Below are 23,877 nucleotides of genomic sequence, written 5' to 3'. Positions count from 1 at the left end.
GACTTTAAGTTCAGCACCCTATCCACTATGCCACCTAACTGCCCCTACATATAAATTATTTCCTTTTTTCCCTTCCTTTCTTCTCTTTGTCCTTCTGTCCTTCCTTTCCTTCTCCTTTCCTCCCCTCCTTCCCTTTTTTCCCCCTTTCCTCCTTCCACCTCTCCCTCCCTCCTCCCATTTTCCCCTCTCTCCTCTTTCATTCCTTTCTTCTTTCTTTCCTTCCTCCCTTTATCCCTCCATCCCTTCTTTTCTCCTTCTCTCCTTCCCTCCCTCCTTCTCTCCCCTTCCTTTTTTTTCTCCTTCTCTTCTTCCCTCCCCCCTTTTCTTTCCTTCCTCCCTCCCTCCCTTTCTTTCTCCTTTTCTTCCTTCCTCTTCCTTTTTTCCCCCAGCTGTGACATGGGTGTATTTTGCTTTACAGAAGAGCTGAAAAGTATCAGAACATGGTATTGACAACACACTATTTTGTCCCTGGACCTCTGTTTAAATGTGGAATGCAGCTCTTAACTATTGAGACCTCCACAAATATTTCACGTGTTAGTTTGCTCCTCCAAAAAGGACAGATTTTAGCTTGAATTGACCCTCTTCTATGGGAAAGAAAATATAAGCATCCATGTTAGCATTCCACTGACAGATCTCCCTCTACCTTCAAAATCCTTGGTCTATTCAAAGACACTCAAGCTGCACCTTTACAAATTTTAATTGCAGGTTAGGCAAAAGCTTTCTTCACAGTTCATATTCTCAGCCTGGTGCATATTTTTCCCTTTGAAGTTCTCAGTTAAAGCAATGTAACCCTTGTCCCAAGGCTCCTTGGTACAGGATTCTCTTCTTCCTGGCAGCCAGTGAATGCCCTGCTTGAGGGACAGGGCTGAATTGGTAAGGGCAGGAACATTTCAGACATCTACAGCCTTCTTTAGTCTTTGTTGCTTTTGAGGGCTTCTGGCTTCTAGCTTCAAGAGGGAAAATGGAAGAGGCTAAACCCTTCTCAGGTTGCTGGACAAAAAAACTTTGGAAAGACATTAAAGGAGTTGACAATGTTTATTATACCCTTGTCCCCAGCTTTCTAAACTAGAGACTTTGAGGAGTTTCCTCTTGGGTAAGATCAAGAATACTCTCTCTTGGTTGAGCTAAATTATCTCACTCCCAATATTAATGTGATAACTATATTTTTTGGTATATTTGATATATTCTCCTATGTATTTCTTCTCTGATTTCTGTTTTACTACCAATTTGGATAAATGGGTTTTCTTTGTTATTTATTATGTTTTTTACATTGTGAAACTAGTATATACTAGGAAAGAGGTCAAATATATATGGATATAAAGTTTGGGGACTTTTTTCCTCCCATAATGACAAAGCAACCAGAAGTTAGATTGACACTAATCATATCAATTAAATAAACAATATGTAAGGGAGCAGATAGATAAAATTCTAACCTGATATCCTCTTTCTCTGAGGGGAGCAGAATGACCTCTGATTCTAACCTCTTGCTTCTCCTCCTTGCAATAATGAAAGCCTCTCTTGGACAATGGTGGGGTGAGAAGAGGCTAGAGATGTAAGGATTGAAAAGAGGCAGAATAGACAATACCAATGCTCCTGGCAGGATGGCAGGGAGAAGCCCTTGCTACACATGAATCCCTCACAACACAACAACCGGTTATTATTACAAAAACATGTCAAAATCTAACCGCAAATGTAATTTCCTACAATATCATAAAAATCTATAACCCTCTTGATGTACCAGAATACTACTACATTTCTCTTTTAAAATAAAGGAAACATTTAATTTCAAAGAGTTTTAGTACAATAAAATAACAAACAGGTCGCCATCAAAGCGTGAAGTTCAATAAAATAGTTTTATTTTAGCTTAAATTAGCTTTTAAATATATAGTCCTTTAAAAGTGACTAGTGTTGCTCATTGATGATCAATGACATCATGGTGTTGGGATTAGGATACAGCATGCTCAGGTGTGGCTGATCAGTTCAATATGAAGAAGGCTCCAGCACAGAATATCCTACCCTTGGGATTAGCCAGCAGAGCTACCCACCCAGCAGTTAAACCTTATACCCAGGGGAGACCAAAAAGGAGCCCCCCTTCCAGTACAAGCCAGAAGGGAAGCCTGCTCTCTAGAGAAAGTAAGCAGCCACTCCTTGAAGCCCAATCAAAACTAGCTGTATGATCCAGACTGAGAAGAAAAAGCTTGGAACAGCACAGGACCAGAGTCTAATTCTCACATTAAAAAACACCAAGGCAGAAAAAAAGACAGAAAAAGGACAAAACAACAATAACATAAAAAGCATGACTATGGAAAGTTACTATAGGGATGGAGGAGTAATAGTCATAAACTTAGAAAAGGACAATAATGTCAACATGACCATAAATGAAGCCTCAAAAAAAAAATGTAATCTGGGCTCAGAATTCTTAATAGAGTGTATAATGGATTTTAATAAGCGAATTAGAGAAGTAAAAGAAAAACATTAAAGAAATGAAAGTAATGCAAGAGAATCATGAAAAAAGAATCAGTAGAATGGGAAAAGATATTTAAAAATTTACTGAGGAAAATAACTCCCTAAAAAAATAGAATTGGCCAAATGGAAAAGGAAGTACAAAAGTTCACTGAAGAAAAAATTCCTTAAAAATTATAATTAAAGAAGTAGTAATTAATGATTCTAGGTGATATCAACATATGATAAAGCAAAAATAAAAAGTAAAAAAAAAAAAAAGAAAGTGTGAAATTGCTCATTGGAAAAGCTACTGACCTAGAAAACAGATCCATGAGAAATAATATGAGAATTATTAGACTACCTATCTAACCATCACTTGCCTATTGGTCATGTTCAGATAGATTTCCTGATACATTAGAAAGAGGAGTAGCTCTGGAGTCAGAAAATTTGAATTCAAAACTGTACTTCTGATGTTGTTTTCTTCCTCTTAGACTCAATTTCCTATAAAAGTTTATTCTCCTGGGGCCTTAATTTCTTTGTTTCTAAAATAAAGGGGCTAGGTTAGATGATCTATCTAGGTCTATATATATTATCACATCTAAAAATTTATTTTCAACCCCAAACCTAAACCTTTTCCCCATTTTTTCTGTTTTTCTTATGAACACCATCATTCATTTAGTCACCTGGAATCTCAGAGTTACTCTTAGATAATTCCTTTTCATTCAACCCAATAAATTCTGCCTTTACTATATTTCTTAACATTTATCTCCTATTCATTTCCATTACCATCCCTTAAGTCAAGTTTTCTTCACCTTTTCCTTGGACTATTACAAGTTCCTCCTAATCATTTCCTTTTTTTCTAGCTTCTTCATTTTCTAATCCATACTTCTAAAGTAAATTTATGACCCTATTACTTCCTTACTTGAGAAGCTCCATTGGCTGCCTAATACTAACAACAACTCGGAGGGATACTACCTCTATTTTATAGTTGAGGAAACCTCAGTTTCCTCACAAGTCACAGTTAAGTGACTTGTCAATGGACACACAATCTTCTAAAATAAAATACAGATTTTTCTATTTGTAATTGAAAGCCATATTCCAACTTTCATCACTATGTCTTTGCATAGACTAACCCCCTATGTCTAGAAAACACTTCCCTGTCAGCTCTTCTTCTTAGACTCCTTAACTTCCTGAAAAATTCAGCTTAAATACCACCTCCTACAGGAAATTTCTTATTTCCCCCGTTGGAAATGGAATTAATGGATTAGTATGCAATTTTTCTAGGACAAGTTAATAACGTAAGTATGTATCCCTACCCTAATACTTACTTTGAATATTACTTAAGATGAGTAGTGTTTCAAAGATTTTTAATGTGTAAATAATATCATTGTATAAGCGAGTGTAATATATTCCAAAATAATTATTTGAACATTTACCTTAAAATTTCCTACAGAGTTATTCTAAGTGCTTCTGAAATACTGAGTATCTGAAAGAGTTTCTTTTACTAATATTTCATTTAGTGCAATCAGAAAACCCTAGATCAAATATTCTTGAGATTATTGGATAAAATATTTGTGCAGTAGTCTTCTTTCTCACCTTTCATTTTATTCTCTAATGAAGTCAAGTTGTGAAAGACTTACCAGCTTATTAAAGCTTTACAATATTCCATTTCATTAGCAGTATATATATTTTTTGTATTTGAATGTCTCCTTAAGTTTATTCCTTGTTATAACTTACATAGGAATTATCTTTAATTTTCTCTGGTTGAACTATCACTTAGTTATATAGAAGTCATCTGTCCCTCTTCCAACTCTCTCTACTTTTGAGAAATTAAAAGATACACTTTCAGTAACTTCTTGCCTGCTATCTCCACAGAAAAGAAAACAGACTCATTATCTGACCTTTAGAGCTGTAGTCACTGGAGAAAAATATTTATACACAAACCCCGCAAAATTTCCTAGAGATTGTAGGAACCATCTGTTAGCACAAAATACTTATTGCTTACATTCTAGTAGCCCATCTTAGTATTTCAGATAGCAGTAATGATCAGAGCATAAAATGAATCTGACCTTTCTCCTATGTTTCTGTGCTAAAATAAATAGAATGGTAAGATATCTGAAACTGCTTCCTCTCTGAGTTCTGGAATTAAACACTTTTGATTCTTGAATCCAAAAGGTTTTAGCTTCTTTCCTGCTTCCTGGGCTACCCCTTTGATATTTGGGGAAAATTCTGCTTCTATTAGTATGGGTAAATGGAAAATAAAATGAAAGGGCCAATTGCACTTATTGGGACCAATGCTTAAGGACAGCATTTCTGAAAGCATTATTCTATCAATATCTCAAAGGGTAGTAGAAGCAAGGTTGTTAAACATTGCAGAATGAGGGTAGCAATCAGGTTGATTTACAATGACTGATACATTAGCCTGGAGAAGAAAATAGCATACAAAATTTCTGAATTGGGAATAGAGAAAGAGGGAGTATGTGAAGACCGTGTATTTTAAAATCAGCCAGAGTCAGGAATTCAGGTTAGGGGAAAATCGTCAATCTTTATTCTTAGCAGAGATGAAGAAAGATCGGAGGTAGAAGGGAATCAGCAATAGCAACGTCAGCAGCTGAGTCAAGAAGCTAGCCAGACCAGAAGCCACAAGACCAGCAGCCACCAGAACTGAACCCAGCCAGCAATCTCTCCCAGCCTCTCTTCCTGCCCCTGTGCCTCCACCCCACCAAAATCGTCATTTCCTATACAACACATCAGGACTTGCACAGAGAGTGGGCGGGGCCATTCTTTCTCCAAGAATATATATTAATAGAGTATATCCAAATACTATTTAGGCTCATGTGCTTGGGACCTCAGTGCATCAACTCAAGCCTCAGCCCATTACAGGAGTAGAAATACAAAGGGTCAAGGAAAGCATTCTTTGGACACAGCTTGGATACAAGGTCAAGGTGGCAGTATTTGGAAAGTTCAGAAATGTAATTCCATATATTTGAGATAGCTATTTAGCTATCCAAGATGTCTGTCAGGCTGGGTAATTTTCTTTCTTTTTATTAAAAAAATTTTTTTTTTACGCTGGATAATTTTCAAGGGGCATCTGTTTGACATGCTATTCAATTTGAAACATGATGCATTACCAGCATACATTTCTATGTCATTCTGAAACATTCTTTTTCTTCGGGGGAAAATGTCTTGGAAACACAATTATCAGTCAGTGAAGTACTATTTTGTGTTACTTTAATACAAACTCAATTATCTAAGGGATGGGTATGGATTTTTGGAGGGGTATCAAGGAGGACAGGAAACTTCTTTGTTCTCTGTACAGAAATTCTCCTTTGGTCACTTCCTGGAGCCCCTATTAGATTGTAAGTTGTATTCTAGTATTTTTGTGACAAACACACTAGCATGGTGAGGATAGTAAAGAGAAGGAGGGAAGAAGAGAGAGCAAGAGCTATAGTAAAAGAGTGAAAAATACATATGCTTATTTTCCTTCTTTCTCCTTTGCTCATTCCTCCAACCTTCTCTCTATCCCTCAGCACCTTCTTTTTCCCTCTCTAATTAATTCTCCACATTAAGACAAGATTGATCTCCCTATTAATCCCCCAACCTCTTTTATCCAATACATTTATTTTAGGGCTCTTTTCATTGTCTCTCTTTTCTCTCTACCCGTTCCCCTCCAATTCCTTTCCCTCCCATCATTCTGAAAGCTTCTTAGTCTCCTGATATTTTTACAAAGCATGGCCTATGCAAATTGGACCCTCTAGAAACTGTGATTACAAACCGTGACTGACAGACGGAACTACTTTCTGCAGGTGCCTACTTCACACTTGGAAGAGATGCAAAGAACTAAGAGTTAGAACAGAGTAAGGAAACAGAGTCCCAAAGTTTAAAAAAAAATCTAGCTATTCTCTTGCAGAAGGGGAGAGGAAATAGAGAGGACTTACTTTCAGAAGAACCTTCAGTATAGATGAACCCCTAGCACATTGTAATGTGAAAAAGTAAGATCACAATAAAAAGCTCAGTGAATTGGTTATCCTATTCTCATGTCTAGAAATAAAAGGCACCCATAGTGAGGTAGATAAAGGTCTCAGAGTCTACAAAATCCTACTGACACATTCTTGATGTGTAACCCTAAGTAAATCATTTAATCTTTCAGGATTCTGGGGAACTCTCTAACTTCCCACGTTACAGAGAAAGTACCATGTGTAGAGGGAATTTCCTCAAATGAGAGTTCTCTGTAATAATGAAATCATGAATTCAGTTCCTACATTTTATTTTCATTAAGTGGAAAGATTGCCAATTTGTCTTTTGAAATACTTAGATGAGAGATGTTGGACCAATTGTGGTAAAGTATAGGGAGTTTAACAGCTAGCTGTTAAAGCATGTCACTAAATGACTAAGACTTGGTTCTACCTATGGTAAAATTATAATGTCAATCCAGAATTAAATTATTAAACTACTTTCTAAAATACATAAACAGTGATTACAAATATCCCTTGTATGTCCATAAGAAGGAATCCACAGCAGTCTCTGAGAGCAAATTAGTGAGTTTTCCTTCCATATCTAACAAATTGGTAAAAATACAATAAAGGGTAGCTCTCTAGACATTTAGACAAAGATAACTAAGTTTGGTAAAGGCAAAGTGGTTCATGCAAAGAAAGATAATGTCTAATTTACTAGAATTTTGTGCAGGACTGAGTACATAGATAATAGGGTTTTAAAGTATTTATTTATTAAAGGTTTTTTTTTAATAGTCTGTGACTGGATTTCACAATAAAGATTACTCAAAACACTGATTAATTTAAGATGGAAGAGAATGGATTTTTATAAATGGCAACTTATTTAATGATAGAATAAGAAAGAAACCTGGAAACTAAGCAGAAGATACTCTTTTATCATCATCTACAACAAGAATGTTTCATGTAATTTAGGGTACTTCTGAAGAAGAATATCATAGAAATAAAGAAAAACAAATCAGGGACAATTAAAATGATCAAAAGGATTGAAGGGCTTCTATGTGAGGGAAAATTTTTTTTAAAGAGAAGTACCATCTATAAAGTGAATTCTAATTGTCTTGAAGAACATACAGAATAAACATGGACCTTTTCACTCAATCTTAAGATGCTAAAACTAGGGCTCATAAGTAAGCTTGGAAGGGGTAATAAGGTTCCAAATAAAAAGACTACTGGTTTTGACAGTAAAAAGATACAAATCTCTTAGAGCTGTAACTCACAATTTTAGTTCTTGGAAAAAGCAGCAGAAGAGAGTATCTAGGTCAAGTAGCACTTAACATGCTACTTGGGGCAAGTACAGGGGAAAGACCCTTGATATTGGCTTGTGGGCAAGACTCAAGGCTATCACCTTGTAGTGGAAATAGAGACCCTGGTATAGCATGAAATTGCTGCCTTGAAAGGGCTCTCTTACTGTGTGGTAAAGAAAGAAACATGCTATTTATCTTTTTAGTAACCAATTATTCTTTCTAATTAGTTTTGATTCTTCTGAAGTGATATACTTCCTATCAAAATGAAACCACATTTGAAAGTGCTCAATCTTTTAAAATTTGTTCTATCTAAATTTCTGTGCACTGGTTAAAAGTCTTGCTCAATTCATCCTAATTATAGCTCTGAATATATTACAATGCCTTATTTACTGTGAATAAGACTATGTCATTAAAGTGAAATTTCTGGTAGGCACTATCAAGTTAGATAAACTTTGAATACAAATCCAGAAACAGATGAGATGTCTGTTGTCTGAAAACTAACCTCAGTGCAAGACTCATCACCCTTTAATATGATGGGTGATGGATTTTCTTTAGCAACTACACCTCTCAAAGACCATCTACTCAATTAAAGAAGATTGAAATCTGCATTTGTAGACAAACTCCTAATGAAATCGTAGATCCTGGAATTATTGACATATAAGTGAAAATCAATAAACATAATGAAAACACCCTCAGAGGTGGTTTATGTTGAAAATACAAATTGGATTTAAAATAGATAAAACCATAAATTAGAGTTGTATGAAACAGATTAATAGGTATAAGATCTTGGGTGATGTGAGATGCATGCTAAAAATCTAAGAGGGTATTAGTGAGGATATGTCTCTTTAGGGAAACATCTTGATTAGGGAAAACATGCTGGGTGGACCATTAATCTGACCCAGTATAAAATTAATATTAAAAAACTAAGAAGGAATTTGTCAACAAGTGAGGGGAGGTCATTTAGTTTTTAAAAGAGAGGTTAGGTATGAGCTTATAGTCTCTAAATATATTCAGAAAAAATATCAAGATGGTAGCTAAAGTATATGAAAATTTGATTAGTTCTCAACTCCCATGCTACTATAATGTCTAGTTATACTGTGCTATTAGATAATGTCCCACAAATATTTACTGAACTATTTGAAACTTAAATCAAATAGAATAATTAGATCTAAAAAAATAAGTCATGAGAAAATGACTCGAATATCATCTTGGCAAGTTCAGAATGAGGCTTTCATTTGTTGAAAAAAGAAAGGAACTTCAACTTTTGAAGTATTAGAATTTTTACTTTTGACATGTAAAATACATCTTGCAGATTAACACAGAATTCCTAATTAGGGTACAGATGGAAAACATGAAAATGTTTAGTGAGTGAGAATAACTCAAACTTTCTATCACATCAGATTGCCAGTACATTAATATCAGTTAAAGAAAGCACATTTAAGTGAGAACTGACAAGTAACTGCAGAAGCAACATTAAAACTGGAATTGGGTACCATTATCTACTACTGCTGATAAATCCAATGAGCTAGATGTCACAATATATCACACCCCTTTAAAGTGCACCTCTTAACTGTAGAAGCAATACTTTTTAAAATGAAATTAATTACCATTATATATTAATAATCATAATGCATTAGGTGTGATAATATGTCACACCCTTTTAAAATCAAACATATAGCTAAGTGGTATTTTTTGGTTTGGGTTAACTTAATAGTAAAATGTGGTGAATACTTTGCCCAGTTTTATTCTGAGCTCACCCCAACAATTTAGATTGCCTAATAATAAGTCTTATCCAAAGGAAAAGTCTGTGAATGTAGATGTGGTGACTTGTGGTCTGTCCTTTGAGGACTTGATTAAATGCCCAGACTCTCGCTACCAAAAGGTTAGCCACTAGGTAACTAACCATTCTTTTATCTTTTTTCTTCCTCCCCTCCTCTCCCCTCTCTTTTCCTCCTTTTCTTTTTTTCTCCTTCTTTCCTTCCTTCCTTCCTTGCTTCCTTCCTTTCTTGCTTCTTTCCTTCCTTGCTTCCTTCCTTCTTTGCTTCCTTCCTTCCTTGCTTCCTTCTTTGTCACAGCAGTTTACAAAAAGCTCATTTATAAGGAATGGAAAGGTTAGTTGCAGTTTTTCATAATAGAGGGAGTTACCCAGACCAGTGAAATTGTGGGTCTTTTGAAATACTGGAATTGTTACAAATTTAAACTGATGAATGTGAAATCAAAATACTACTTCTTCCTCACTATTGTTGATTTTTTTTTTCCTTTCAAAGAGTATTTTATCCTTCCTATTACCTACAGAAAGAAAATATAAAGATGGCAAGTCAGCCTCAGGAATATAGTCAGTATTTAGTTAACTTACTATATACAATTTTACATTTTATTCCTTTCCCATATTATATAATAAAAATATAAACTAGGTGAATAATTTTGGATATTTTGCTACAAATTCTAAATTCATCTGAAATGATTTCTTAAATACAGGTTTAAGCTTTAAGTTGGCCTTCATTCAAGTTTTTAAATTATGGGAAAATTTTTTGCATTATTTTACTCAAAGATCAACTTTAATCCAACTCATTTCCTTTAAATTTTTAGAAATCTTTGAAGTCTGTCAGAAGCAAAAAAGAAAATCAGGATAAGGATTATATTTTTAAAGGAATTTTCTCTTCCTTCTTAGTCACACTATGTTTAATTGTATTCCAGAGCCAGTAGCGTTATGTACATGATGCAGACAATTGTATAAATGAGATCTGTAATATAGCAGGGGAAAACTTAGTCCAAATTGAATAACTCAAGTTAATTAAACAGGATCCTAAAAATAATACTATGAGCCATTTAAAAAATAAGCTTGTGCTCCTTTAGTATAACAACAGGATTTAACTTGAACACATTGCTAGGTAACTGATAAGAGAAATGGCCTGTATGGTCTACTATCCTTTCAAATGGACTCTCACTACACAGCTCATTCCCATCAATGTTTCTATTGTTGCTAGCAAACACTACAGGATTCAAAATCTAAAGATTCACTCTACTGACCATGAAAGCAGTTGGCTTCCAAGCAAAAGCTCACTCCAGAGCAGATGGGTTTCATTTATCTAAAAAGTGATGAAATATAGACTGTTTTCTTTTGTTCCTTTCTCTCTGCCATGGAAATGTAGAGATGTTTGCTTTTGCCTTCCCCAGGGAATGTATGAACTAGAATTTTCCATTGAATTTCTTCACAGTCCTTTATTACTCAATGGCCTGCAATGTTGACCAAATGACAACCCATTCAGGACAAATCAGATATCATATATATATATATATATATATATATATATATATATATATATATATACACATACATATTATTCACTATTAGACATATTCAGGTTTAGGAAATTGCCTAATTTATTATGAAAAGTTTTTAAATTAAAAGACCATTCTTTATAGAACTCCTAGAACTTGACTCTTTATTCCCTTGGATAACATTTAGTCCTACACGCATAGATTCATTCTAATTTATTTTCAGAAACCTTCAAAATGTCTCTTGTTGAAAACTTTTTTTCACAAAAATAAATGGTAGAAAATATGTCTTATAAATGAAAATTTTTTTCTATACCATTATATATCATGTTCTAACTTGAAGAAAAATCCCCAAAGCTTGATGCCCATTCTAAACTCCCTAATGTCTAGTGGGGCAAAATACATTTAAATCAACTCATCTCTCAACATAATAAAGCTACTTTGCTATAAGTATTCACTAACCTTACTACTATTTTATCTTAATTCTTCAGCTAATTCTGGGTATCTGGTTTCAAGGAGAAATTATTTTCTTTCTTGGCATGTATAAGTTATTTCATTTTAGACAAAATCACTTCAAACCAAAGTTATCCTCTAAAACTTCATTATTAGATGGAAGTGATAATGGCTTTTAGAGACTACACTGGTGCAATACAAACTCTGACAGATCTTACCAACTAGAAGGCTTCTTCCTTTGGCTTCATAATAACATTAAAGATAAGGGAAGAGGAGATCATCATCAAAAGGTTGCCTAGAGGTAATGAATATTTTTGGTCTTAGAATCTTGAATGAAACCAGATAAGACATGGAAGGGTAATGACCTATAGCAGAAAATAATCTGTTTATATTGGCAAAGTCTCAGATCCTTCTTTAAAAAAAATTATATATTTGATCTATTTATTTAATATTTTCCCTAACTACAAAGAAAATTTCTTTTACATTATTTTTAAAATTTCTGAGTTCTAGGTTCTCTCCCTTTCCCCCACCCCTCAATTAAGAAACCACATTTGAAGTTATGTAAAACTTTTCTAGTCTATGAAAGAAAACATAGATCTCTTACCCTAATGACAATCTCTTACCCTCAAGAAAATTAAGTTTAAGAGAGAGAGAGAGAGAGAGAGAGAGAGACAGACAGACAGACAGACAGACAGACAGACAATACTTCAATCTATATTCAGACACAGTTCCTTCTCTGGGTATGGATAGGATTCTCCATTATAATTCCTTCAGAGTAGTCATGGATAATTGTATTACTGAGAATAGTAAAGTCATTTACAACTGGTCATCCCAGAACATTGCTATTACTTTGTATACAGTACATTTCATTTTGCTTGAATTCATGGAGGACTTTCCAGATTTTTTTTCTGTGAGCATTCTGCTCATCCTTTCTCATAGAACAATAACATTCCACCACAAACACATACCACAGTTTATTGAGCCATTCCCCAATTGATGGCCATCCTTTCAAATTCCAATGTTTTTTGTCTTGAGAAGAGAGTTGCTATGAATATTTTGGTACATATAGGGCATTTCCTTTAAAAAAAAATCTTTCTTAGTATTCATGTCTTATCACTATATGTTTTTTAGGTCAAAGGATGTACATGAATTTATAGCTCTTTGGGAATAGATCATATTTTTTGATCATTTATCAACTGGGGCAAAGCTCTTATTTTTTATAAATTTGACTCAGTTCCCTCTATGTTTGAGAAATGAGGCCTTATCAGAGAAACTTGCTTTGAAATTCTTTTTACAATTACTATTGCTAACTATATTTTCCCCCATTTATTCTCTCTCCCCTTTCACCCGTCCCTCCTCAAAAGTCTTTTGGTGCTGACCTCTCCCTCCTTTAACATGTCCTCTCTTTTATCTCCTTCCTCTCTTCCCATATCCCATTCCTCTATTTTCCTACAGATCGGGATAGATTTCTTTATCCATATTGATTATTTTTGTTATTTCCTATTTGACCAATTCTAAAGTCACGTATCTCTTGATATAATTGAAATAACTTCAGCAACTTCAAGAAACTTAATATAGTTTATGCAATCCTAAAGTTAAAAGCTCTTTACTACCTATTGGCTGCAATTTTGACCAAATAATGATCCCTTAAAGTGACAAACCCATTTAGGAGAAATTAGTAATTTATATATACATATATATTAAACTAATGCATGTCTTTCTGGTTTGGTCAAAATTTTATTTGACTCATTTATTTAGAATATTTTATGAATTATAAGATCATCCTTTTAAGCCAGATGAGAATCAGAACTCTTAGGGTCATTCACCTTATTACTCTCATGAATACTCAAAGTGAGGCACTTGTCCCTTTAAATGTTTCGGAACAGAATAAGACTTTAATAGGAGAGTAAAGGAATTACTATTTGTGTACAGAACAAAAAAGCAAGGAACTGCATCTGAGGATGGTGACAAAGGTAACACAGAAGTGTGTCATGTGAGTGAAGCAAAGGATAGCATAAGTGCTAGAAGAGAAGGGAGCAGCAGAATGCTACATCATCATAAAGATTAAGTTGCTCTCATGGGAATGGTCCAGCAGTTCATAAAAGATTCAAATATGAAAAAATTTCTCATGCTGGGAGTGTAAGCAACATTGGGAAAAAATCAGTGTGGCTCTTCGTGACACCTGGAATTAGAACTTACCAGTATGATGGATATATGTGAATTATTTTTCTTTTTAAATAATTTAGTTTAGCATTTTGTGGCCATTATTTTTGCAAATGTTTGGTATTGGCCTGCTAAGCTTTCTGGTAGAATAATTAGCTTTAAATTGTTGGGTAGGGATTCAAACAATTAAAAAAAATCCAATAACCCTCAAACTAATTTGAGTCCTTTGTGTCCTACCCAAGGGGATGCATTTTGTTTTCTTCATATTTATGTATGTATGCATCAACATCAGTCTCTGGTCCCAAAGCCTTAGTATGAGGGTCAATCTTTTGGTTCAGTATGTCCCTACTTAGGATTTACTATAGAAAGAACAACAAATAAGAGTTTAGGTATAACTTGTGTCTACCTTTCTTCAAATATCGGTTAAAAGTTTCCCTAGCTTATGAACTGGCGCTCAGGTGACATGCGAGTTTTCCCATGTGTTTTCCTGATTCCAAGGCTGGCTCTCTAGTTGATTACCATTTTGCATCTTAATCTATACCTATCTGCATGTTTATATTTATATATTATTAGTAGAATTATTTAAAATCTATTCCTGCACACAGTATGTGACTGCTTAATGGTTTTTAGAAAATTTAAAAAAAAAAATCAGTATTTTGAAATATGTCTAGGTTTTCTTCAAAAAGGCCAATGTAAAATCATGGTAGATGCACAGAGCAGGAAAGGGGTCAGGAAATCTGGATTCTGATTCCAAACTTTCTACTAACAACTTATGAAACCTTCAGCAAGCCACTTTCATTTTTTCATAGTTTCCATAAAACAAGGACTTTTCAAATTCTAATTTTCTATGGTTCCATGATTTTATGGCCAATATAAGAAAAAGTTCCTAAAAATTAAATAGAATTTAATCCCAAAAGAGAATGAGCTGCCTTGTTTGGTAAGATCTTTTCCACTGATGGATATTGACAGAGGTTTTTAAGGAGCTGATGAGGAAGCAGAATAATCATTTGCAAGAAATTTCCTAATTTGGATAAGGTCTAGACTAATTGATCTCTGGGCTCTCTTTCAGCTATGTAAATCTTCACTTCAACTATTAGTTGAAGCATATAATATAAACTTCATCTGTCCAAGCCTAGCCCTTTGCCAGACCTTACATAGCAATGAATATATTTCTTAAAATTCCTTATAACATGTCTGACTGTAACAAACACATATAATAAACAGGAATGCCTTCAGCTATTTTTATTATATGAAAACATTTTAATTTTCTTCATTGAAAAAATATTTTTTAGAGTTGGTTTTGAAAATGTCAATATTGCTGAGAATATTGTATATGTACTTATATGGCTGTGTATGGCCCAGTTCTTTTCTTCTGGATCATAAATTAACAGGAAAACTATTTCCCTTTACACCCTATAATTGCTATGGGTTAACCATCATATACTATTACTGAATTCATTTACAAGCATGTTTCCTAGCAACAGACCAAAAGTCACTATTTCACTGCATGCCCTTGAGGAACTTGTTAATAAATTCTGCATTTCAAGCCATGAGTATCTCACTATAGCACAAACATGGCTCCCAGAGAGACATCCCAAAGCATCACAGAAGGCAGACATGGAATTCAAATGAAAATGCTGCATGAGATGATACCAAAAATTATTATGGCAAAGTACACTTATATGCCATTGTTCACAGGCATCTGGGATAATTAATTGAGCTTACTAATAAATATATGGCAGCTAGGCACACAGCTAAGTGGATGAAACGTTGGGCCTAAAGTCAGAAAGACTTATCTTCCTGAATTCAAGTATGTCCTCAAACACTAACTAGCTGTGTGACCTTGGGCAAATCACTTAACTTTTGTTATCTCAGTTTCCTCATCTGTCTGTAAAATGAAATGGAGAAAAAATGGAGGGAGGGGGAGGAAAGAGAAAAAGAGAGAGAGAGAGAGAGAGAGAGAGAGAGAGAGAGAGAGAGAGAGAGAGAGAGAGAAATTAAGTAAAAGAGAAAGGGGAAGGATTGAAGTTGATGGTTAGGGAAAGGATGGGGGAAAGCATTGGGTTCTTTAGTAGTTTTCAATTTGTTAGATCACTGGATTGGCTACAGATACTTCCCCCTTTCTGTTTCTCAAGAATGACCAACAGCTTTAAAATACTGGGGAAAATCTAAAGGAACTAAAGATTAAAATGTAAGGTCCTTCTTTCCCTCTTTTTGCCATACTAGTTACCCATACTCTTCTTTTTGTTAATTATAAATGAGCTACAAATAGGTTCTGGATTGACAGCAGACTTAACAGTAGTCATCTTCAGCATCTCTGAAAAGTGTATTATATTACTGAGCCCCAGAAATAGCAATAAGAAGAAAATCTTATGTAATATTTTAAGGTCTGAAAAGCACTTAATAAACATTATTTTATTTAAACTGAAAAACAATACTACAAGTTGCAGTTTAAAGATGAAGAAATTGAGGCAGACAGGATTAAATTACTTATCCTGTCACACTAAGTATCTAAGGTGAGATTTGAGTCTAGGTTTTCCTAATTTCAGATTTCGGACTCTATCCATTAAGATATCTCTAGTAAAGATATTTAACACAAGTGCTTAATATCCCACCTTCAAAAAGTGCAAAGTTCACAAATTCATCAATGCTTTATCATTGTGATACCTTATTTTCATGTTTTTAGTTTTCTAATTTATGGTACTGCTAAAAGTCACCATTTTCTTATAACCATAGATCAAGAGATCTATGATTTTACAATAAAGGTGAAACACCTTTTATTAAAAAAAAATTTATAAGGTATATAGATACTTAGCATGTATGGACATACAAATGTAAAACACACATTTGCTAATAGAATCAGTAAGTTCTCTCTAGTCTTCTCTAGTGCCTAGTGACAAACATACTTCAAATTTTCAGTCCAGTTTTATTAAGCCTTATTATAAAACCTAACCTTGCTCCTTTGGCTTGTGAAACCTAGCTACAAACAAGAATTAGTCACTGAATTTATTGTTTTGTATAGAATATGTGTCCTGTGTTTGGGGGTGGAAGGAGAAACAACAACAAGAGACTTCAAGCTAAAACAAAAAGGATTTGGTTGTAAAAAGCAGATGAAATGCTGTCATTACTTGTTACTAAACTTTCCTATCTCAGTGAAGAATTTATTTTCTTGATTTTGGGGGGCAAGGGAGAATCATTACAATCTTAGATGTATGAGATAAAACATACAAAATCAACATGCTATCTAAATTATTGCTTTGTGAATACAAGGCAGGCTTCTCACTCCTGTAGAATCCAAGAAATATGAAAACCTAATAAATTACACCAATTTTTGGCAATTGGTGAGGATTCATACTTCACAGTAGAACTTACAAGCAACTTTATTTAAAGTATTCAGAAATTTTAAAATTGAGTATAGTATATTTCAGAGAAAAAACTTAAAATGTTTTTAAAAAATTGGCATTTGACATGAATTGGTTCCCTTGTTCAGCATTTTATCCTGGTTTCATATTCTACTTACAACCTTGTATGATCTTGGGCAAGTCACAATCTCCTTACAGTCTTAGTTCCTAGATTTGAGCCTATAGATATATTATGAAACTATATTACTAGTTGAGTGATAGCAGTTAAAACATTATTTCAGCAAATAATATCAATATTTTTGACCTCCCTATCAGAAACCAAACCATTTCTACCAGATACTGTTTTCTTGTTTTGTTAACAACACTCCTAACGTTATTATATTTACCACTCTAATAGATGTTTTTCTGAAGTATTTTCTATTTGAACCTATTTATTTTCTTCTATATGACCTTATCACACCAGTCTAGAGGTCAGCAGTAGTCACTGGCAGGACCAAAAAAAAGCGGGGACACATTTCAGTGTTTGGAGGTCCTAGCACCAGCTGGTCATAAGGAGGGAGGAGATAGGCTATTGAGAGGAAAGGCAATCAAGAGGTTAGGGCTTAAGAAATCAAGATTGGTAGAATTTTTATGAAATGCACTTTCCTCAATCTTGCCTATCCAGTTTCCACCAATTCTTTAACACTGCATTGAATATCCCAGGGAAAAAGTAATTTCTTCCTCCAATTTAAGAATAAAGGCTGACTTTTATATAGCACTTTAAAAATTGTAAAACAATCTATGTTTGAACCTCACTTTATGAGAAAATGTTGTTCAATCATTTTTCTCTCATGTCTCACTCTTCATGACCCCTTTTGTAGTTTTCTTGGCAAAGGTAACGGAATGGCTTGCCAATTCCTTCTCCAGCTTCTTTGACAGATGAGGAAATGAAGACATAGGGTTAAGTGATTTGCCCAGCAAATTTATTTACAAAATAAAAATTTATTTACAAATTTATTTACAGTGATTTGCAGCAAGTAAATATCTGAAGTTAAATTTGAACTCCAGAAGATGAATCTTCCTACTCCATATCCTCTATCCACTACGTCATCTAGCTTTCCTTATGCAAGAAAACCCTCAGGTATTTTTAATCCCATTTTATAGATATTCTTATGTATAAGGAGACTCAAATACATGAAATAACTTGTTTGTGGCCATGAATTTAAATGTGAAAGGTAGAATTTTGAATATAAATCTTCTTGACTCCAGGTCCAAAACTATTTACTATATTATGCTGCCCATATAACCTTTCTTAAGAAAATCTTGGAAGTTACAATGGACACTCACTGATTTATATTGCTGCTGAGTGCAAAACTGATAGATCAAATGGTCTTATCTTTTTCAAAAGATTGCTTTGAAAACAATAGGTTAGGGGCAGCTAGGTAGCACAATGGTTAGAACACTTGGCTCTGGAGTCAGGAGGACCTGAATTCAAATCCAGCCTCAGATATTTACTAGCTATGTGATTGGACAACTCACATAACCCTGATTATCTCAAAAAAAAAAAAAAAAAAAAGAAACTTAAAAAAAAAAAACTTTGTATGCTTTCTTTATTAAATTCTCATATTATACTCTAATATATTAATATCTAAATCTTATCTTCCCTATTATGCTCTAAACTTCATGAAGTCAAGGAACATAGATTCTTTTTATCACTAGCTCCTTGCCTTATGGTACATTATTCTTCCTCCTACACTCTGTGATTCAGTCAAGCTGGCTTTTTCTCAGTTTTTTATACTCTCCCATCTCTTCACACTGGCCATTCTCTATGCCCGAATGAGATTTTTTCTCACTTTTGCCTCTTCTATTCTTTCAAGATTCAGCTTAAGCAACACTTTGAATAGGACATGATTCCTACAGATTTCATATTAATATTTAAACTGTTCATATCCATATCCACACCTCTGTATTTATTCTCTTTATATTAACTCTATGTAAACTTATAGATGTACTTCTTGTTTTCCTTATTACACTGTTTTCCTTGGGAACAGAGATTGTTTCATTCATTGTATTTATATACTCAGCAGCTAGCCTGGTGCCTGACACACAGAAGGTAATTAATAAATGTTTTTGACTAAATGGTTCATTCCCATGACATGGGTACCCAATGAATATTGAATGAATATGAGAGAGAACAACTGGCTGGGGAATTTGGATAAGCATTGAGGAATTTTTGTAAATTCTCTTGACAAAGATAAGACTATCTGCTTCTTTACTTTATATGTCGATGGTGTTTGATTTACCATATTGTATATCTTCAGAAATTCTGGTTGCTTAAAATGGTATGTGTCAACTTTATGCTAGACTAATGCTTTACCAAATTTCTACCACATTCAGCATACCCTGAGATACTCTTCAGAATAAATATTTTGCTAATAATAGCATGTGATATAGCATCATCAGAGATCTACCTGTTTCATTCCACATAGTTCAACTCCAGGCTGGTCATTTTCCTAATTTGCTCTTTACCTGGAAAGGTAACATCTAGCATAAGAGGTGTGACAGCAACAGATTTTCTCTGCTTAAATCTCAGTCACATGCTCATTCCACTATATGCTAGCCGAAACTACCCACAATAATGGGTTGACAACCTTTGATATTATAGCTTTATCTCTGAACTTATGAGTTTTTGGTATGCATTTCTCTTTAGAGGTAGTAAGTACTCTTAGCTGCTCTTCTTTCATTCAGTTATATTCATATCCATTGTCTTTCTGAACAAAAGAAATTGCTTCATAAAAAAGTGAAAGTCCAAATGTGATCCTGCTTGTCCAGAGGCATTTAAAGTAGAAAAGTAGTGACAACAGAGCATTCTAATGATGAATGATAAAAAAGAATGGAGACAGTGAAAACCATCTTTAGAATCTGAAGTTATACAATGAATATTGTTGTTTGTCCTTGGTTTTTGAAAAGGACCAATGACATCATGGGGTGATGGCTTGACTTTTATATGAATTGGTTTTAACTGATTGATACAGAATTGTTCAAAGTCATCATTCTCACACTCTCTTCCAATCATTTAAGTCTAGAGACAAAATAAAAGTCAGGATGACCAGAGATAGCCTGGGATACAGTGGATAACCTTGGCATCTGACCAAACTTTAAGCGCTCCATAGTGCCTGCTTCATCTGCCTTCATGGTCATTAGAACAAATTTTCTCATCTGTCAGTCCCACTGAGGGAAATTTTCATATGCTTGGGGTAGGCATCCCTCTAACTCACAGATGGGTTTGAGGTCCGTAAGTTACCTTCAACCTGGTTTAATCTATTAATTGATTAGGATTTTGTAGCCAAAACTTCTTGAAGTCACAAAGGAGAATATATAAAGTTCTACAACCAATAAAAATAGAGCAGGAACAACTTGAAAAATAAGGAATCATAGAGGAATGCATTTTTTTCATAAGATCACAATATTTGTATTAAACAGTTAAATATAAAATTTTTCTGTTTCGTTGACCAATACTACCATTCCTTACAAGTTACAGCATGTTACCAGGGGGTTTCTGTTATTTCCTTTTTAACATTAAAATTCTCTTCCAGATTGATCTTTGGGAGGTGATGACAAATTAAACAAAAGTTCATGGAGTGGAATGATTTGCTTTCCTCCATTTGCTCTAAATAATGCTCCTTAGGAAATCTCTTCTATAAAGTAAGTTTGGCAAGTGCAATGTAAATGCAAATGATCCTTGGCTGGGTCAACTCCTTTAATTTAGTATTTACAGTGTACTACATATACTTTCCACAGTCTCCAAAGAAGTTCTATTGGGGAAAAATAGCCTGGGATACTCTTCAGAATGAGTATTTTTTCCTAATAAGTTTTCTGTTTTTTAATAATGATAATTTCCCCCCTCATTTGCAGTTTTTGAATGATTTGCAGGGTCTTAGACATGGCAGTAGTGAAATAGAAAAGCCATTAAATTTGGTATCAGACAATGGATTTGAATATTGGATTTTAATGATGTACAATAGAGGTCAAGTCATTTAATCTCTCTCCTTAGCTTGTTCATCTATAAAATGATACTATGTGCCTGTTGAATTCTAAATCCTGTGACTAAAACCTGAGGCTCATCTGGACCATCACATATCCAATTCCAGCTTAGTAAATTAAGAAATGAATGAGTTTATGTAGTATAGTGGATAGGGCTGGGTTCAAGATGGACTATAGACACATACTGGTGGTGTGACCTTGGGAAAATCATTTAACTTCTTAGTACTATAGGCAGCTATTTAAGCTTAAGCTGCAGAGCAGGTGTCCACCTACAATGGTAACATTTGAAATGTAATATTATAATAAGTAATATTATATTTTATATAAAATGATACCTATTATATTTTATATAATAGGTATCATTTTATATAAAATATAATAAATAAATGAAATATTTGAAAAGCTAACACATGGAAAAAGGATGAGACATATTCTGTTTGGTTTAAAGGACAGAACTGGAATGATAATTTCTAAGAAGCAAATTTTAGTTTCATATAAGGCAAAGAAGAAGCTGAATGACCATTTGTAAGGGATTTTATAGGGAGGATGATTGTTTAGGATCATGTTGGACTAGATGGTCTTAGAGATCCCTTTTTATTCTCACTCCTTAATGAATCCAGCTCTTTAAAAGGTCAGATTAATTATAATATCAGACAGCTGCCACTTCAGAGAACTTTCTTCCAATTGAAATATAAAGGGATCTTATGAGATATTCCAGGAGGGCTAACATCTCTGATGTGAGGGCTTGCCGAACCCTTTTCCAGGTTGCTCATTCTACCTTCTGGTTTTCATCTTCTCCCAGCTTTCACCCATAGCTCCAAGAAGCTATAGCATATGCAGTGGCCACATCCTGGTAAAACCATTTTGACAGATGGGCCAAATGACAATGAGGGTGATTGACAAACTTCAAATCCATTGGTGAGTTAGGGGGATGTCTATCCCAAGCATGTGAAGACTCTCCTCTGGAAGAATGGGTGAATGAAAACAATTTGTTTCTATTTGTTTCAAAAGCCATGAAGGCCACAGAAGCAGGTACTATAGAACACTTACAGCTTGGTCTGACTTTGAGGATGCCAAGGTCAAATGTTGCATTCCAGGCCATTTCCAGTTATTCTGAGTTTGTCCTACCCCTGGACTCTGAAGACTGAAAGAGAGTGAGGCTGATTTTGCACAACTCCTGTCTCACTTAAATGTAAGTCATGCTCAAGCCATGAAGTCATTGGTCTGCTTCAAAAATGAAGGATGAATAACAGCAGCAGAGTGTCACCAAGTTCTTAGTGAAGTCTGAGTCTTTAACATCTTAAAGCAATGTACATGTAACTCTGAATAAATATATGGCTAGAAGGATGTTAAATACAGCTTTGTGAACTAACTACAAATCTATATGTCTCTTTTATGTAATATCTTTAGGCATTTTTAAAAATTTCATAAATGTATTTTTCTCACGAGAAAATAAACATCCAGGGGTTGTAGCCTGTGAACTTCAAGATTTGCTAATGGATAACTGGAAGGGGGAGAAGTGACTGAAGTCTTTGTTGTGGCTTCTTTATACAGGGTCTTAACGAGAAAAGCCCTTATCCACTTAAATTGCACAAGGAAGAAAAAGGGGAAGGGAAGGAAAGGGGTAGACAGACAGACAGACCATCACCCATAGAGAGTAGATTGGGGTAGCTGCCCCATAGAGCTGGTAGAAAATAACTAATAATGAAGACAGAGTTGGTCTGCTACAGGAAAAAAGTACTCAGCATATGCTGATTACTTTTTACCACTGACACCTTCAAGTAAAGTCTCTTGTACTGTGCTAATTAAGACTCAATGGAAATATGAACAGTGTAAAAAAAAGTAGCTTGAGATAAAGAACATAATTTCTGTTCAATATCTATTTTCCTTAAACCAGTCTAAGAAACTGAGAGGAAAGGCAGGTGCATATGAGTGCATGCAGGCGCGCGCGCGCACACGCACACATTCAATGAATGACTGCCATGATTTGAAACTGAGTCATAAAAGTTGGCAGCATAATGCTTCTCTATGCCAGCTATTGTAGATTGTTTATGATAGAAAATACTTCCTCAAAACAGTGAGACCAGATGACTCCCCTACTCCCCAAGACACGACTAAGGGGTTAATATTATCAGAACTTCTTGTAGAAAGTTTATCTATCTATCTAAATAGATATAGATAGATCGATATACACATGTATGTATATTTTTTTCAACTACAGCAATCTTAAAGTAATTGGCTTTTAACAACAGTAGTCTGTTGAGTAGGAGAATTATAAAGAAATAAAAATCTGAATTTCTTCTTCAAAAATGGGGACAAAAGGACAAGAATGAAAAGAAAGTAGGGCATTTCTGAAATGAAGGAAATGTGGGAATAAAAATGCCCTATTGTGTATGCTGATATTTCACTTAAAATGTTTTCTCTAACACCAGCCACACAATTACACTACCATCAGATATTAAACTACCAAAAATTATGGTTTCTAATACTGGTCATCACATTACATATGTGAAATAGCTATAAGGAATAGTTGTATAATCAAAATGGAAAACAATTTTGAAAGCTACAAGTTAATGGTTATTTTAACTTCCCTAAACAACCCACTCCATGTCATTTCTATTTGGACCATCAGTCCACTCCTTCTCCTGCTCCTCATCAGTATCTTGCATTCTTTGGTTCTAATCGGTAAGGCAACTTTTTCTTTAACTTGTTGGAGCCTAGGTATTTCTGCCAATTCATGGTCTGTCTCTTCAATACTATGTGATCATGGAGTTATATTTCTTCCCTTTTCCCATTTCCTCTATAATGTATTGCCTTTCCTTTCTATAAAGTAAGCTTTTGGAGAGCAAGGAAGGTCTTATTAATTGTGTTTATCTTACATTTAGCCCCATTCATATTTGT

General features: G+C 34.4%; 1 protein-coding gene across 3 annotated transcripts in view; it reads right to left on the bottom strand.

Annotated features, from left to right (window-relative positions):
- RPS6KA2 (ribosomal protein S6 kinase A2) overlaps positions 1 to 23,877 on the bottom strand; it is a 504,379-nt gene that overhangs the window by 154,039 nt on the left and 326,463 nt on the right. The gene's annotated exons all lie outside the window — the stretch shown is intronic.

This window comes from Sarcophilus harrisii, chromosome 4 (genome assembly GCF_902635505.1).
Source record: "Sarcophilus harrisii chromosome 4, mSarHar1.11, whole genome shotgun sequence".
Taxonomy (NCBI): Eukaryota; Metazoa; Chordata; class Mammalia; order Dasyuromorphia; family Dasyuridae; genus Sarcophilus; species Sarcophilus harrisii.
The sequence above is the reverse complement of the archived record's forward strand: the minus strand, read 5'-3'. Positions and strand labels throughout refer to the sequence as shown.